Source organism: Pleurodeles waltl, chromosome 6 (assembly GCF_031143425.1).
Source record: "Pleurodeles waltl isolate 20211129_DDA chromosome 6, aPleWal1.hap1.20221129, whole genome shotgun sequence".
In the NCBI taxonomy this organism is placed as follows: domain Eukaryota; kingdom Metazoa; phylum Chordata; class Amphibia; order Caudata; family Salamandridae; genus Pleurodeles; species Pleurodeles waltl.
In genome coordinates, this window is record NC_090445.1 from 613,884,182 (window position 1) to 613,901,423 (window position 17,242).

The 17,242-nt window shown below is 40.2% G+C and overlaps 1 long non-coding RNA gene across 1 annotated transcript; it reads left to right on the plus strand.

Annotated features, from left to right (window-relative positions):
* The first annotated feature begins 8,056 nt into the window (after window positions 1–8,056).
* On the plus strand, window positions 8,057–10,791 carry LOC138302003 (uncharacterized). The gene is made up of 3 exons (XR_011205212.1): window positions 8,057–8,151; window positions 8,608–8,697; window positions 10,134–10,791. It is a non-coding gene; the product is annotated as an uncharacterized lncRNA (long non-coding RNA).
* Window positions 10,792–17,242: the final 6,451 nt, after the last annotated feature.

Genomic DNA, 17,242 nt, shown 5'->3' on the forward strand with positions numbered 1-17,242 from the left:
AGTGTTAGGCTGTTTGTTTTTGGTCCAGATTTCCAAATTGAATTAGTCCTTTTCTTTACGTATAGGGACCTTCTGTTTTATTTATATGTCCTATATTACAATATGATCCTTTTCATTGGTGTACGATTAACATCAAATAAGGCCTTAGTTCCTTTTGTAAATTATTTCATTTACAGTTCCTAAATGAATTCGATATCACTGCTGAGATGAAATGAGATACTTAATTTTTTGTACCAGCTATGATGAAATAAGTATTCATTGATGTATATTAATTTTTTAACATCTCACTTTTATATACATATTGGAATTATTTATTCTATTTGTAAAACATAGACATTGTATGTATCGATTAATTTATTGGTTTATATCACATTTTAGAAATTCATTTATACATAAATTATCTGTCATAGTGATGCTAAGAATTATGTACAATTTACAAAATATATATATATATATATATATCTTGTTATATGTTCAATATTTATTATATGTATAAAAATTAGTTTTTGTATATTGTTGCTAGCAATTGGAAAAATGGTTGTTTAAGTGATCGTTTTCAGAATAGGATGATACAAGGGATCATATGAGTTATATATAATGTGACATCTATGTTTTGGATTTTAGTATATGGACAAGTTTTAATAGTTTGAATTGAAGACTATTACGTTACAATATGGCCGCCTCATTGCACAACTCTTTGGTTACATTGTTGAAATGAAAGAAGGACAAGAAGAGTTAAATAGATGGTGTAAAAATGTCAGCCAATGTCCAGTTGAAGGCTTTTGCCAAAACGCGTCGACATTTGGCCGGGACAGCGTGTGTGTGTTGTTTGGCTTGGGCACATAACTGATTAGCAGTATATACATTTTTGAAGTGCCTTTTTTTTATTTTTTGTTTGCCTTTATGAATTTATTTAATAAATGGAGCTGTCGATTTTTTCACATACATGACTTTTTTGAAGTGTCTTCATTCTCTATTTTCTCACGAGCTCTTGGATATTGTGCAGCCTTTTGGTGCTTTACTGAGTTGCACCGTCTTTTAGAATAAATGTTCCGCGTTTGTCTGGTTCGCGGCTTGGCTAGCACGCTGTCTTGAGTGCACGTGATACTTTGTTACCAGAGACCCTTTGAAGAGGAACTTTCACGCTGTACCGCTCCGTTGGAACATTGGGTTTTTCCTCCTGTGTATCATCGGAGCTGCTGAAGAGAGTCGGAAGACTTCTCTGAGGTAAGGAGGATTTTTTCACGGGGTTATTAAATGAAATAATCGGCAATTCACTGGAGCACGGCTCAGATGGACTACTTCAGTCAAATATTTGAAATATCCGCTGAAAGCCTAAATGGATGTTTTGAGCTAGGTTGTTTTTTGCTCTAGAGAATGATTGACAATTCACGGCGGCTCCTTAAATTATATTCGCACACACTGTCCCGTTGTTTATAGTCCGGTTGTCTGCATAAGGACTTTTTCACATTTTTCTAAACATACATTTTTGGAATTTCATCGGTTTCTCTTTTCCGCTTGATTTTTGTCTTTTTCCCCCCTTTTTTTTGTCTTTTGGAGTTTTTTTGCACTAACAGACTGCTATTTATATATTGAGAACCCCGTTTTAAAGCTGTTGCCTTTGGCCCTTATTTTTTACGTGGTTCCATAGTACCACCTTTTGAATAATTAAATACAATATGGCCAATCGAAGAGCCTTATGGGAACAAGCAGCTACCACCTTATTTGATAATGCTTCAGGGACATCAACTGTTACAAATCCTTTAATCCGTACTGCAGCAAATATCGTTTCTGAATTGGAAAAGGCACGGACTTTAGAATTGAAAAAATGGTGGGAAATGACTTCGTTAACTAAATATATCGAAAATGGTCGAGTACCCCGAGGGTTAAGAATTCTAATTTTGCCAACTCTTGGTGATATAGATCCCGATTTACTTGAGCAATGGAGATCACATACATCTGATTGCTCTTCCAAATTGATGGAAACTTTAATTATCCAATCCAAACGACGTATGGAGGAACAAACACATAAGATTGAACAGTTAACGAAAGAATTGGAAAAAATGGGTAGTTCTCAAGAAATACAACAACTATTGGTGAAAATGGAAGAACGTATTACAAAAAAAGAAGATGAAATCAAAACTTGCAAGGCCTCAAAATTCAATAGAGACAAAAAAGATTATGAATTAGGAAAAATTTACACGTTTGCTCGAAAATACAACACTCTTAGAGCACAAGATACAATTTCAACAACGGATAGCTCAAATGTGCTAGTAAATTCTGTAGATGAGAATTCTGATTTGAGTTAATCGGCTGATGAGGCTTCTTCCAACAAATTGGATTTTCACGGGGAAATGCGACTACTACAATTAGTCAAGCCACAATCAAACAGGAACAGAGGACGAGGTCGAGGAGGCACAAGACGCGGAGGGGGAAGAGGAAGAAATTACAAACATCAAGACTAGAGGGGGATTCCCAAATTGACAATTTCAACATCATTGTGAATATCTCTAAGGTTGATTTGACCCAGAATCAAAAACGCATTCTCAAACTAGGGTTGAGTTTTTGTCCGGATGTGAATTGGGATTATGTTGACACTAGAATAGAATTATACAAATTCAAATGCAAATTGCGTTTAATGAAGCATTTTTCCAATAAAGCACAGGACAATTTATCAGAGTCAAACAAGAATGTGGGCAATTTTTCTGGGTTTCGCATCAATGATGTCTCCGATTTAGTAAAAATTGGTGACTTGATCAGTACAGGAGGAACTATGAGTGATAGCAGAGGCACTGACAATGAAACTTTGAAAACTATGGGATTCACAGTAGATCACACTATTTCCAGTGCCTTAAAACCCTCCAGTAAATTCAATCCACAGTTACCCACTGGTAATTTAATTGACACCTTTTATGAACTGGTGGTTGATGATATTGATCATTTTCACAATGATTGGAAAGGTAATAAATTGAAAAGATCTAAGAGAATCAATTTTTCAGCTATGGATTGGAAAGATTTGAATGATTTAAAGTCCAATGGTACGATTGTCATCAAGCCCTCTGACATTGTAATCATGGATGTAGAGAGTTACGTTAAGAAGGTCCATCACCAATTATCCAACAGGGACCATTATGAGAAATTAGGCACCAACCCTACTACTGAATATCGGGTTATTTATTGGGAGATGCTGGATACTTGGTGTACCAATGGCCTAATTGATCAGAATGAGTACCTCTACTTGAAGGTTGAATTTCTACAAATTCCCTGCATTTATTTCTTACCAAAGATCCACAAAAATAAGAAACACCCCCCGTCGACCAATTATTAGTATGAATTCCTCCCTCTTAGAAAATACCTCTCGATATTTGGATTTGTTTTTATGTCCCTACGTAACTGAATTGCCCTCCTATCTGCGAGATACAAATGATTTTTTAGCTAAAATACATAACATTCCATGGCAATCCAGTTTTCTATTGGTCACCATGGATGTCACTGCCCTTTATACTTCCATCATGCCTAAATATGGCATTCAAGCTTGCAGACATTTTTTGGGCACCCACAAAATAGAATTTCTTCAACACACTAACATGCTTTGAACTATGTTGAGATTCTGCCTTACCCATAATGTTTTCTTATTTGATAATGAATATTACCTGCAGAAACAGGGGACAGCAATGGGAGCTTCATTTTCTCCCACATACGCAAACCTGTATATGGGTTGGTGGGAAAAGGAGGTAGCGTGGTCTGATTTCAATAGTGACTACATGGAACGAGTGGTTCTGTGGGTCAGATACATTGATGATCTCTTTCTCATTTGGGATGGTGATGAACAATCTTTGGCTCAATATGTTAATGTACTTAACAATAATGAGTTTATTATCCATTTTGATCTAAAATACAGTGCCTGTACCATTGAGTTTTTAGATGTTCAGATAACCGTCCATAATGAAACGTTGCAGACTACTGTATTCCGCAAGCCAACTGCATGTAATTCTATTTTGCATGGAAACAGTGGTCATCCTAAAGCTCTAAAATGGAGCATTCCATACAGTCAATTTTTACGGGCTCGTAGAATTTGTTCTGATGATGAATGCTTCAATACTGAAATTGCTATCATGACACAGAGATTTCTAGAGAGAGGTTATCCTCGGAAGATCTTAAATGATGCCCATTTGAGAGTACTGAATATGTCGAGAGAAAAATTGCTTTTTAAATCAGGAGGTATTGATGACAAATGTCAAGGTGATAGATCTCCTCCTAGGCTGTTTCTTGAATTTAATTTTCAACATACTCAATTAAGTAACATCATACAAAGAAATTGGCATGTTTTGCGTCATGACTCTTCTATTAAAGATAGTGTGGGTTTACATCCCCAGATCACTTATCGCAAAACCCGGTCATTAGGTGATCATCTCACACAAAGTCTTTTTTGTTCCAAAGCCAATCGATCTTGGCTATCTAAGAAAAGTCTGGGCTTTTGGAAATGTGGCCACTGTAAATCTTGCAAATATGCGTACAACACTCATTCGTACATTACGTTTGAGGGTAGAGTTTGTGAAATAACTGACCGCATTACTTGTGACACTGAGTATGTTGTATATGTGATTGAATGTGGCTGCCACAAGAAATATGTAGGCAGCACCATTCATAAATTGAAAGTAAGGTTTTTACAACATCTCAGAGCAATCAAAAATCATGATCCATCATATCCCCTAGCTAAACACTTTTGGGATGTCCATGAAGGCAACTGTAGCTCTTTGACATTTTATGGGATAAAAACCATTGCTGTCACTACATGGGGGGTAATAGAACTGCTTTGTTAAGACAAACTGAATCGAAGATGATTTTACTATTAGGTTCTGAAAACCCTTGGGGACACAATCTGGATGCGGAGTTTATGTACATCTGTGAAAATTCAAATTCCTATAGCCTCTATTTATAAATAATGAAATTCTTGTATGTGATAATAGATATCACAATGAAATTTTCCACTGTTTGTGATTGTGAATATCAGCAACGGACTATGAAAGAAGTTTTTTTTAATTAGTATGTATATATCTTTCTTTACACCTAGTTGAGTAATTTTGCACAATAATTGAAATTATCTTCAATCAGTATTTCAGGGTGAGTGTTAGGCTGTTTGTTTTTGGTCCAGATTTCCAAATTGAATTGGTCCTTAACGTATAGGGACCTTCTGTTTTATTTAAATGTCCTATATTACAATATGATCCTTTTCATTGGTGTACAATTAACATCAAATAAGGCCTTAGTTCCTTTTGTAAATTATTTCATTTACAGTTCCTAAATGATTTCGATATCACTGCTGAGATGAAATTAGATATTTAATTTTTGGTACCAGCTATGATGAAATAAATATTCATTGATGTATATTAATTTTTTAACATCTCACTTTTATATACATATTGGAATTATTTATTCTATTTGTAGAACATAGACATTGTATGTATCGATGAATTTATTGATGTTTATATCACATTTTAGAAATTCATTTATACATAAATTATTTGTCATAGTGATGCTAAGAATTATGTACAATTTACAAAATATATATATATATATTTATATGTTTAATATTTATTATATGTATAAAAATTAGTTTTTGTATATTGTTGCTAGCAATTGGAAAAATTGATGTTTAAGTGATCGTTTTCAGAATAGGATGATACAAGGGATCATATGAATTATATATAATGTGACATTTATGTTTTGGGTTTTAGTATATGGACAAGTTTTAATAGTTTGAATTGAAGACTATTACGTTACAATATGGCCGCCTCATTGCACAACTCTTTGGTTACATTGTTGAAATGAAAGAAGGACAAGAAGAGTTAAATAGATGGTGTAAAAATGTCAGCCAATGTCCAGTTGAAGGCTTTTGCCGAAACGCGTCGACATTTGGCCGGGACAGCCTGTGTGTGTTGTTTGGCTTGGGCATATAACTGATTAGCAGTATATACATTTTTGAAGTGCCTTTTTTCTATTTTTTGTTTGCCTTTATGAATTTATGTAATAAATGGAGCTGTCGATTTTTTCACATGAATGACTTTTTGAAGTGTGTTCATTCTCTATTTTCTCACAAGCTCTTGGATATTGTGCAGCCTTTTGGTGCTTTACTGAGTTGCGCCGTCTTTTTGAATATATATATATATATATATATATATTTATATATATATATAACTAGTTTGCCGTGCACTACAGTTGCTGTCTGACAAGATTCAGGGTGATTCATCAGGTGGGGGGCGAGAAAAAGGAAGGGCCCCAAATGCGTTTCCCCCATGCAATTTCCCATAGGGATTTTGAGCAAGACTACAGCTCAAACAGCTGGATGGAAAACATTAAATTTAGCAGAAAGATAGCTCTTGGGTCAGAAGGTGCGCTTTTTGTAATTTGGTTTAAATCTGTTCAGTATTCAAGGTTATATTGAAGGACAAAGCAAATTGCATATCTAGGCATACAAGGCTCAGTGGATCTGACAGATCTCATGCTGAGATCTGATTGGCTGCCAACACTTCAACCAGGAGTTGTTGCTATCCATTTTGGGACTCCGACTTAGCTGAATCCCCCCCAAAAAGTTAAAAATAAAGAAAAGGGGGCAGGGTGTTAGGGTCTCTCCCAGTGACCCCGCCTGGGCCAAAAAGCATTTATTGTCAATTTTCACAGGGAAAATCATAGAAGATCTGGGAATGGTTGCAAAAAAAAAAAGTGTGAGCCAGGTCCCGGGGGCATATGTCACTGCCAAATTTTTCCCGTATTACTTTCTTCCTTCCCTTTCCTCTTGTTTCTCTTTTCAACCTACCCCACTCAGCACCACTGCAGAGCAGGACAACCCCGGCCGCTTTCCTTGTGGGTGGCGCCACTGCCAAGGGGTGCAACCTCAGCCAAACTTTAGTGAGGAGGAGGTGGCAGCACTCTTTCTTTTTTTTTTAATGTGCAGTACCACCTCCCCTCCAAGCTTGCACAGGCCTGGGAGTGGTTACCACCTGTGGGAGTGTCGGCAATGTTGGGGTAGGGTGCGCCGGTTGGTCTGGGTCACCACCCAAGTCCAGTGCACCACCCAGCAGCTGACGCACCGCTGGGCAGATATAATCAATCAGGATCTGCTCAACCTGCTAGGCGTCGAGATACCGGGGTTTAGTGAATATTATATTATTATTGTGTTTGTGTTCTACAATGCAAACTTTTTTTTAGTATAGCATGCGGCTTCCACTCGTTAAGAATATTTTTTATTATGTGTTCCAGTTAGAGCTAGGCAGGTGCATGTCATGACATCACACTCGTAGGTAGGCACTCGCTTTGGCTAATTTTTTAAAAAGCCATTGCAATGCAGACTACTCTGTCCTCCTGTCTCTATAGCAGTGGTCTTCAAACTTTCTAATGCCGCGCCCCCCCAGTTGAAAAATCAAAATCATTGGGCCCCCCCTCAGTATTTTTCACAATTATTTTAGAAAGATGGCAATGTTTAAATAGGTCTAAAGCTATTTAAACATTGCAGTTAAGTACTGTTACCTTTTTAAAACCGCAATAACATGCTTCTGCTTAAAACAAAGGCATGTTATCTGTATAATATTTCTTTTGGACAGAGTTTGGCGCCCCCCCTGGGATCACTTGAGGCCCCCCAAGGGGGGCCCGCCCCCCAGTTTGAAGACCTCTGCTCTATAGTGAATTAGTGTTATCAGTGAGTTAGCATTCTCTAAAACTTTATGTAGCTTGAATGGTCCCAAGCAATTTCCCAGTGATGCAAGCATGCATGCAATGCAAAAAAGAGAGACTGAGTTGGTCCATCAAGGGGCTTGAGAAATGAGAATAGAATGAAAGATGATTCACTGCAGTACATTAGTTCCAAATGTAGTTTTTGTTAAGGAAATTTGGAATAGGGATTTTAGGAGTACAGCCAACTCATCGATCGTTGATCACACTAGTATAGTACCAAAAGCAATCTGATTTAAGCACAATGCTATTGCATTTGTCTGTTATATTTGTGGAGATTAACAGTACCACTAATGTATTTTTTTAATCTTATTTATTTCGGCACCCAAGGACGAGAAGAGTGGGGCACTGCACCGGCAGGTCTGGCAAGAGCTGGGGAGGCCCTGACCACCAGTGCCGATGCTGATGGCTCTGCTCATCCTAGTAAGTCCTATTATTTAATATTATTATTATTTCCCTAACATTTACCTCTTCCCACTTTTATACTATGTTTAATTTTGCCTTGTTTAGTTTTTTATGATGTCTCCTTTTTTTCCAACTCCCATATCCATGTTTAGTTTAATTCCTGTTATCCCTGCATTATTTTTTTTCTGTCTTTGATTGACCATTTAGTATTCCACCCCTTCATTGCTCTTCAATGATTCTGAGTCATTGTCAATCAATGGCTATAGCTCTGCCCCTCTGTTACGCAAAGTTTTGGTTGGCTTGACTACCTGGCTTTTGTAATATTCCAGCAAAATGCCTAGAGTGATATTTTTGACAGAAGATACTGCAGTGCTAACCGAACTGTAATGAAGTATTGCGGTTGCATTTTTTTATTTAAAAATTTAGATTGGGAGGTGTACCTGGCATCTAAAAACTGTATACTGTTTTTTATAGCCACACCAACCAGTGGAGCCAGCTCAAGTTCTACCACTGCAGAAGCAGATGGAGCAGGAGGGGGAGATGCGGCGGCAGGGACGGGCGATGGTAAGTCATATTGTTTGCTTACTGACAATTACTCTTAGTCACTAGCTACAAGGTCGTTGTGGTCGGATTTATGACCCCCCCGCATTACAGCTACAGTGGTGGTTAGGTCAGTTATGGTCACTTCTGTCTGCAATGCAGCAAAAGTGCACATAATGTACGCTAAAAATGATGGCTTGATAGAAACGTGAAAGAACGGATGGTTAAAAGAAAGAATAGGTGAAAAGAGTGAAAGAAAAGGATGCATGGGTAGATGAAAAAGTATGTGTGGGTGAGTATTGGTAGTGGGTTACTAGATGGATGGGTGAAAGGATGATTGAAAGAAAGGGTGGATAGTGTGGGTACTGAATGGATGGATAAAGGATTGTGAATTTGGGTGAATGACTGAATGAGGGAAAGTAAATCTTAAATCATGGTGGCTATGGGTGTATATAGGGGAAGAATGAAAGAACAATTGAATAATTGCTTGGATGAACAAAGAAGGGAGCTCTTCTTCTGAAGAGAGATCAACGATGCCCCTCTATTCTTCTATAGCAAAAGCTCTACCTACCTGCCCAATCTATTTGCCTTACTTTGCAGTAGAGTGAGTCAAGATTCTTTCCTTTCCTTTCTGCCCAGCAAATCAATTTATTGGAAAGAATGTGTGATGGTAGGTGAGACCAGTGAGTAAAGTGGGAAAAGTAAGTGCCTGATTTGATTTCAAGTTTGACGTAGGGGATTCTCTGTGATGAACATGCCAATTACAATTTATATAGTCTATTTTTTTCACTTTAGTTTCGTGCATCATACCCTTGCCTACTTATGGTAGATAGAATAAATATATCTGCATTTTATGCATGACATGTGTGACGTATCATATTTGTTCATCCATCTCTTTGGAGTCAGGGTAAAAAGTAAACTGAGTGAAAGGCATGCAGAGAAGTGCAGGGCCACTGGAATTAAAGATAGATACTTGTCAGCTGCAGCTGCTTGAGCTGCAGACAGTAGCAATGTACTTGAAACGCTGGCTAGCATGCCTCCAATTATTTGGCACAACAACTTGTACCCCATAGTGCTTAATGACTTATTTATCAAAATGAGAGGGAATTCATTTTTTCTACTAAATGTGTGTGTTTAGTTACTAAAAAAGCCTTTAAAAGAAAATAAAATCACTGTTTTTAATCTGATCTTAATCCGCCTTAATTCTTCTCCACCACACAGTCAGTGCTTTGTATAGGAGGCATGTGTAGGTAAACAAATAAAATATTGGCCCTGTGACTCTCCTAATCATAATCATATCAAATTTCAACATCCCTAGAGGACCAGCAGTGTACTGCTACTGTGCCACAAACTATCTATCATTTGAAGAAGTGTTTGCTCAGAGCATTGTTTACAATTTGTCTTTTTATTCTTCTTTTTCTTGACATATCTGCTCCTGCTCGATGACCACCACCAACCAGGCAGGAGATAGTGGCCCATCTGTGGCAGCAGAGGCTGGGAAACATCCAAGCAGAACATCAGCGTCTGCTTATCCTGGAGGAGGAAGAGGTCAAAAGAGCTGCCTCAGACCAAGGACCAAGCAGAGCAGCAAACTAGCCCCCAGCCTCTAGGACATGTAAATCACCAGTGCTGCCACCAGCAGTTTAGGTCCCTGACTGTACCTGCTGCTGCACCCTACCTCTCCAACAGGGCATTGCGCAAATGTATCCTGCAGCAGATGGACTGGATGGAGAGCCGGCTTGCCAGCATTCAGCAGATACTGGATCTCATTTTAGCCCTTTATTTTTTTTTTTTTTTTCGTGGGATGGAATTGTTGTGGGTGGAGAGGTTGGGGAGGAATTTGGGCTGGACTTTGGACTTTTCTTTGGACTTTTTGGAGACAGGACTATTTGTTTGGGGAGCAGGTGGGGCTATTGTGGGTGGAGAGGGAGGGTTTTCTATTTGTAAATAATAAAGGGGATTTTTTTTTTACTTCATTTGCATCTCAAATCTTTATTTTGGCGTTTTAGACTTTTAGTTTGCACTGTTGTCTTTTAGTGTAGCCTGTTATTTTAATCTGCTAAAAAGAGTTTATGTGATTTACTTAAATCTTTGCTCTACTGCCCTTTGCAAGTATATCATGACCACTGGGGATGATTGTCCTTGCCTATTTTGCCTAAAAAAATGCAGTACACGCAGACAACATCTTCTTTAGTAGGAGTTTATTACAAACTAAAATAGTTCACTTCAATCCATAGTTGTTCTGTTACCTGAATAGATGAAGGGAGGGAGTCTTCCTATGCAGGGTTTTTCCTAAGGTGGCATCTTAAAGGTGTTGTAGGGGTAGTAGTTGCAGGCTAGCGCACTAACAGGGAGGACAGAAGGTGCCACTCCCACCTATGTAAACTCCAACTACAGGATTAATTGAAGGGTTATCTTTCACTGCCAAATAGATTGAAAGAAAACAGCGAGTTTGTGGGTCATATGTCATAACTTTAGGAAGACTAAGACCAGACCACCACAATGTCAGCATTAGACACACAACAGAGAAGACCTATGCTATTAAAATTAAAACCTAGCAATATCCGTTTCTTCTGAGCAATGTTGGGGAGCTTTGAAACTGAACTAAGGAAATGGAATCATGGAGTCAGGAGAAGTGGGCTGAGACTCAAGAGTGATTTGACCAGGTTATGCATTTACGGAAAAAGACACAAGGCATGAATGATGATGGTGATGGGGCTGGTATGGAATACTGTTCAGGTAAAAGAAGGTAGAAAGTCATTCAGTAAGTTGGTGTTGCTTTCACCACATCTGCCCCAACAGGTGTATGATTTATTTATGGTGTAAAATTAAATCACACCTCAATAAATCACACAGCCCGAGGTAAGAGGGTTAGGGGACTCAATAAATGGATGGGAAACTGTATTTGGCGAACGGTGTGACAAAGACAAACACTACACAAAAGAAACCCCAACAATGTTCGCTGGGGCGCTGAGCAGCACACCATCATCAATCTGTTGTGGAAGGAAACAAAGGCATAAGTAAGTATGACACAGTTCAGTAAATTCATTGGAAACAGTCCTTGTGCCACAGAGAGACCCCAGATAGTAGATCCAAAGCGTTATGTCTTGTAGTTTTGAAATATGGACGATTGAATGTAACCCACCCAGTTCTAAAATTGTGATTGTAAAAAGGGAAAGAATTATACTGTATTGCCAAATTGGCTGGTGCATCTCCATTCTTCTTGGAATATCCATCACTCTGGTGCCTCTCTGAACCTGTCTGGTAAGTAAGCTGGAGTCTTGGGCTTTTCAAGTTTTGTTTTTGCAGAAGAGGACTAGGAGAAGGCCTGTGTATTGAAAGAAACAGTAGCTGCATTATAGAGCAAAGGAAAAGGACAAAAAAGCAAGGTATGCTTCATGAGGAGTCAGGAGTGTACCACAAAGAGTCAGAGGCAGAGCAAGAACATAAGAGGAGTTTCACATTTCAGCTAGCAATGTAACAAACACACATACTCACTCCAATTCACATAGCTGAGTGAGTACCAGGCCTCAGAGTCATCCCCATCATCATGGGTTCTCTTTAAAGTCAATAACATTCTCCTTTCTAGCTGTTGAGACACTCCTGCCCTGGGTCTTTCCATCTTTTCCCTCCAGATTCAGAGTAACTCCATACCAGTCCCAAATCCGAGCAATGTAGATCTGTGAAGTGCACTGCTCTTGAAGAACAAATAGAGAAACAGAACTGGAGTATTTGTTGTGTAGATTTGTGTTTGGTAAGTGTTGGACTTTTTTTCTGCATATGCAGGGTCATCCCCAATCTTTTTGTCTCCTGCCTCCTATTTTCTTCTGACCTGTGGCTGTTGGCTTTTGAACTCTGAGCACTTTACCACTGTTAACCAGTGCTAAAGTGCTTATGGTCTCTGTGTAAATTATATGTAATTGGTTTATCCATGATTAGCATATTTGATTCACTAGTAAGTCCCTAGTACAGTGCACTAGAGGTGCCAGGGCCTGTAAATCAAATACTACTAGTGGGCCTGCAGCACTGGTTGTGCCACCCACATTAGTAGCTCTGTAATCATGTCTCAGACCTGTCACTGCAGTGTCTGTGTGTGCACTTTTAACTGTAAATTCGACTTGACAAGTGTACCCACTTGCCAGGCCTAAACCGTCCATTTTCTTACATGTAAGACACCCCTAAGGTAGGTCCTAGGTAGCCCCAAGGGCAGGGTGCAGTGTATGGTTAAGGTAGGACATAAAGTAATTTGTTTGTTATGTTCTGACAGTGAAATATTGCTAAATTCGTTTTTCACTGTTGCAAGGCCTGTCCCTCTCATAGTTTAACATGGGGGCTACCTTTAAATCCAATTAAGTATAGATTCCCTTTGGGAGTGGATGGACATGTGGAGTTTGGGGTCTCCGAGCTCACAATTTAAAAATACATCTTTTACTAAAGTTGATTTTGATATTGTGTGTTTAAAAATGACACTTTTAGAAAGTGGGCCTTTTCTTGCTTATACCATTTCTGTGACTCTTCCTTGTGGATTCCCTGTCTGGGTCAGTTTGACAGTTGGGCTGGTTGCACCTCACACTAGACAGTGACACAAAGGGTGTAGCCTGCATTTCCTGATGAGACATCGGTGCTAGGAGGGAGGGGAGGAGTGGTCACTCACACCTGAAAGGGCTGTGCCTGTTCTCACACAATGCAGTCTTCAACCCCCTGGTGAGTGTCTGGGGCCTGGCCTGGGCAAGGCAGGATTTCACATTCAAAAGAGACTTTACTTTGAAATAGGCCTACTTCAAAGGAGAAATTGGGTATAAGAAGGGCACCCAAAACCACAGACTTGAGGAACACTTCTGAAAACCAAGATGAACCTCTGCCTGGAGAACAGCTGAGGAAGAAGAGCTGCCCTGCCTGTGACTGTGCTTTGTGGAGCTATCTTGCAGTTGCTGCTTCTGCCAGAGTAAGTGGGCACAGACTGGACTTGTGTGCCTGCCATCTTGTGAAGATCTCCAAGGGCTTGATTTAGAGCTTGCCTCCTGTTGTTTGAAGTCTCAGGGATAGCAAAGACTTCTCTCTGCCAGCACCTGGAGTCTCTGAAGAGACTCCTACCCTGCCCTGTGGTGCCCATCCAGTTCCTGGGACCCTGAAAGGAGAAGCTGGCAGCCTAATAGGAGGAAATCCACGCACAGAACGCCGTACGGGGAAAAGATCGATGCAACTCCGATCTGCGGCTGAAGAAACGACGCACCGCCGGCTTTGCGGCCGAAAATCGACGCTCGCTGGAAACACGACCGAAGAATCAACGCACGGAGCTGGAGAAACGACGTGCAGCATCGCTGACGGAGGCTGGGAGGTCGCAACCCACGCTGCGTGGTTTTCGGATCATCGTGCATCAGGATTTCCGACGCAAGTACTGCTGGGCATGTACAAACAATGCAAGGCCTGTCCAGACCCGAGAGTGCTGACCAGATCGACGCATTGCTCTCCTGTGTAGAGAAGAAACGACGCACCCTGACCCGACAAAAGGAGAAATAACACAAGGTTTTGCTCGTGAGTGAAATCGATGCACCACAAGCCTTTTTTGACGCACACTCGCCCGTGCAGGGTTATTTTTGACGCACCCAAGGTAGATTTTCACGCTAACAGTGTTAGTGTGTGTTTAAAACTACATGAAGACTCGTTTTGCTTTTTAATTGATAACTAGACGTGTATTGTGGATTTTTGTCGTTTTGGTCTTGTTTTGGTGAGATAAATATTTCCTATTTTCTAAACCTGTGTTGTGTCATTTTGTAGTGTTTTCATTAAGTTACTGTTTGTGTTGGTACAAATACTTTACACCCAGCACTCTGAAGTTAAGCCTACTGCTCTGCCAGGCTACCAAGGGGGTAAGCAGAAGTTAGCTGAGGGTGATTCTCTTTTACCCTGACTAGAGTGAGGGTCCTTGCTTGAACAGGGGGTAACCTGACTGTCAACCAAAGACCCCATTTCTAACAGTAAGTAAACTGGCTGATTTGTTATGTGGAACCAGAAAAAAGGAGTAGACCCTGCCGGTAAATTTCACTACTTTTGAAAGGCAAATCACTTTCAGGAAAAAATGATCACTCATCAGCCCCCAAAGATTGCAAATCATCAGAAACAAGTTGAAAGATTTGTTGAACTCCCTCCCTTACTGTCAGCAACCACATACATTAATCATCATTCAGGAATTTACAATCAATCAGTATATCACCACTGATTGGTGCAATAGTTACTTAGTAGTTACCTCTTTCAATCCAAGCACGGTGGTTGAACAAAATATCTCCTCTTTGATGGTATCCACAAATTAGAATTAGGCATTTGCACTTGCAGTCTTTTTATCAATGATCTTCTAGAGCAGCCCTGCTAGGTGATGGAAAAAAATAGGATAGGCAATGGCATGTGAGGGAGGCAGGCATCATTTCCAATGTCCTGAAAAGCATGTTGGGGTTTCTTCACTGCACACGGATCCAACTCCAATACTGGCTGATATGTGACTGTAACATCAATGGTGGGGCAGCATAAATCTGACACAAACATAATGTTGCACTAGCATATAAGGAAGAAAGAGAAAAAGAAGCTGAATGAGAAATAAATAAAAAGTTCAATGGTGGCACTGGCATACCAATCCGGGAAGTAGAGGTCATCCTCAAACTCTGGTGGGTCTCCCAGAAGTTGGTCAGCTAACATGCTTGATTCTGACCAATCATCCTCTTCCTCCTCCTGTAACATTTCGCGAACGGTGTAATCAGGTGGTACAAAATGCTGGTTCATTTTGATCATGGTCAATCTCTCCACATTTTGAGGTGAGAGACTAGTCCTTCTCACTGCAACAACTGCACCAGCTGCACTGAACACATGATCAGCAGACACACTGGCTATAGGACAAGCCAAAACTTTATCAGCCTGCTGAGCTCTGGCCATTGGTGCATCTTCCCATACCAATACACCAATGGGTTTTGATCCACAAATACCTGTTTCAGGTCATCCCAGATACCCTTCGAATATCCTCTCAATGGTCATTGGTGCTGCCCCCTGCTCGACCATTTTTTCCTTTGCCTCTGCCCTGGACTTAAGACCTGCCACTTGAAACCAAGCCACTGCAGAGGCTGGGTCCAGGTTGTTTCTAGCTGTTGTCACTGGTTTTCTTGTTGGTGGGGTTAATGGATGTGAGACAAGACTGCCATCTCTGGAAGTTGGAGGTGGCATCGCAGAACTGCGGAGTGAGACTCTAAGTTCCAGCCGTTCTTTTTCCTGTTCTCCTGCTTGCTCAACAATCCACCTCTTTTATTGTGAAACATCCCCTTAAAAAAAAATGAATGATAGCGGAAATAATTTTTTTTGTAGTGTGGATCAAGTAGGCTGGCACAGATGTACTCTTTGAAGGAGATGATGTCATATTGCAGCCTTGCATTACAAGTCAACTGATAGCTTAGGCTATTATCCAAGGCATGCACTTCTGAGTTGTCATTTGCACCCCTGAATGCAAACTTTTCAGACATCTTCTTTAGCTGCTCCTGTAGCAGATGCAATAGGGGGATATCTTGACCCATTGTACTATCCTCCTTGCTAATATCCCACATGAAAACCTCAAAAGGGAACAGCATCTGTGTGAGGCATTTGACTAGGCCCCATTTGTAAGCATCCATGGTCATAGCTTTCCCAATTGCATCAGCTCCTCGTTGAATGACATAGTCATTTATCTGTTTCTACTGCTCAAACAGACATAGCGCCATATAATAGGTTGAGATCTAACGTGTTGACCTCCTGTATTAGGGCTTTAACTGGTAATCTGTTATCATGCTGACTAATCCACAACTGTTTCTGGGCTTTAAAAGAATGACTGAAATGAGTGCAGATGTGTCTGTTGGTGGTCAGTTTGTTGCTGACTACGTCTTCTTTTTTAAGAAAGTCCTGCACAACCAGGTTGATGCAGTGTGCCAAACACAGGACCGTGAAATAGCCACCGCCTGCCATGGCCATGACTATACTACTGCCATTGTCTGTGGCAACAAATGCAAGTTAAAGACCTCTGGATCACAGCCATTCAGACACCTTGCTATTTAATTCCTCCAAGATATTTGCAGCTGTGTGTGATTTCTTCATGGTGACCATGACTACTGTTACATGCTTCCGAATGTTCTTAAACATTTCTTCAGGGCCAAGACCTGTAGATAGCATTACCCCCAGTAAAGAGATCTAGTGTGCAGTGATGCACATGTAATCAGTCACCTGTCACTGGCCCTCATGTCTGTCATCAGGTGGATAGTATGGACAACACTTTGCTGCAAACCTTGTCCAATCAATTGCAGCACATCATGATGCAGTGCTGGAATAACATCTATGGCAAAATAGGTCCTGCCTGGAACCTTTCATTTCAGGCAGAGGGCTGCCACAAACTCTAAGAATCCTATTCCTTCCACAAAGAAAAGGGAGGAGGTCCCGAGCTAGCATTATTTTCATCTTCCCGTTGTACAAACGTGACACTGTATAGTTGCAGTTGCAGGGCCCCTCCTACCTAAACATGTCTGTAATTGTAGCTTGGATTTTCTTCTTTTGTGGGACCACT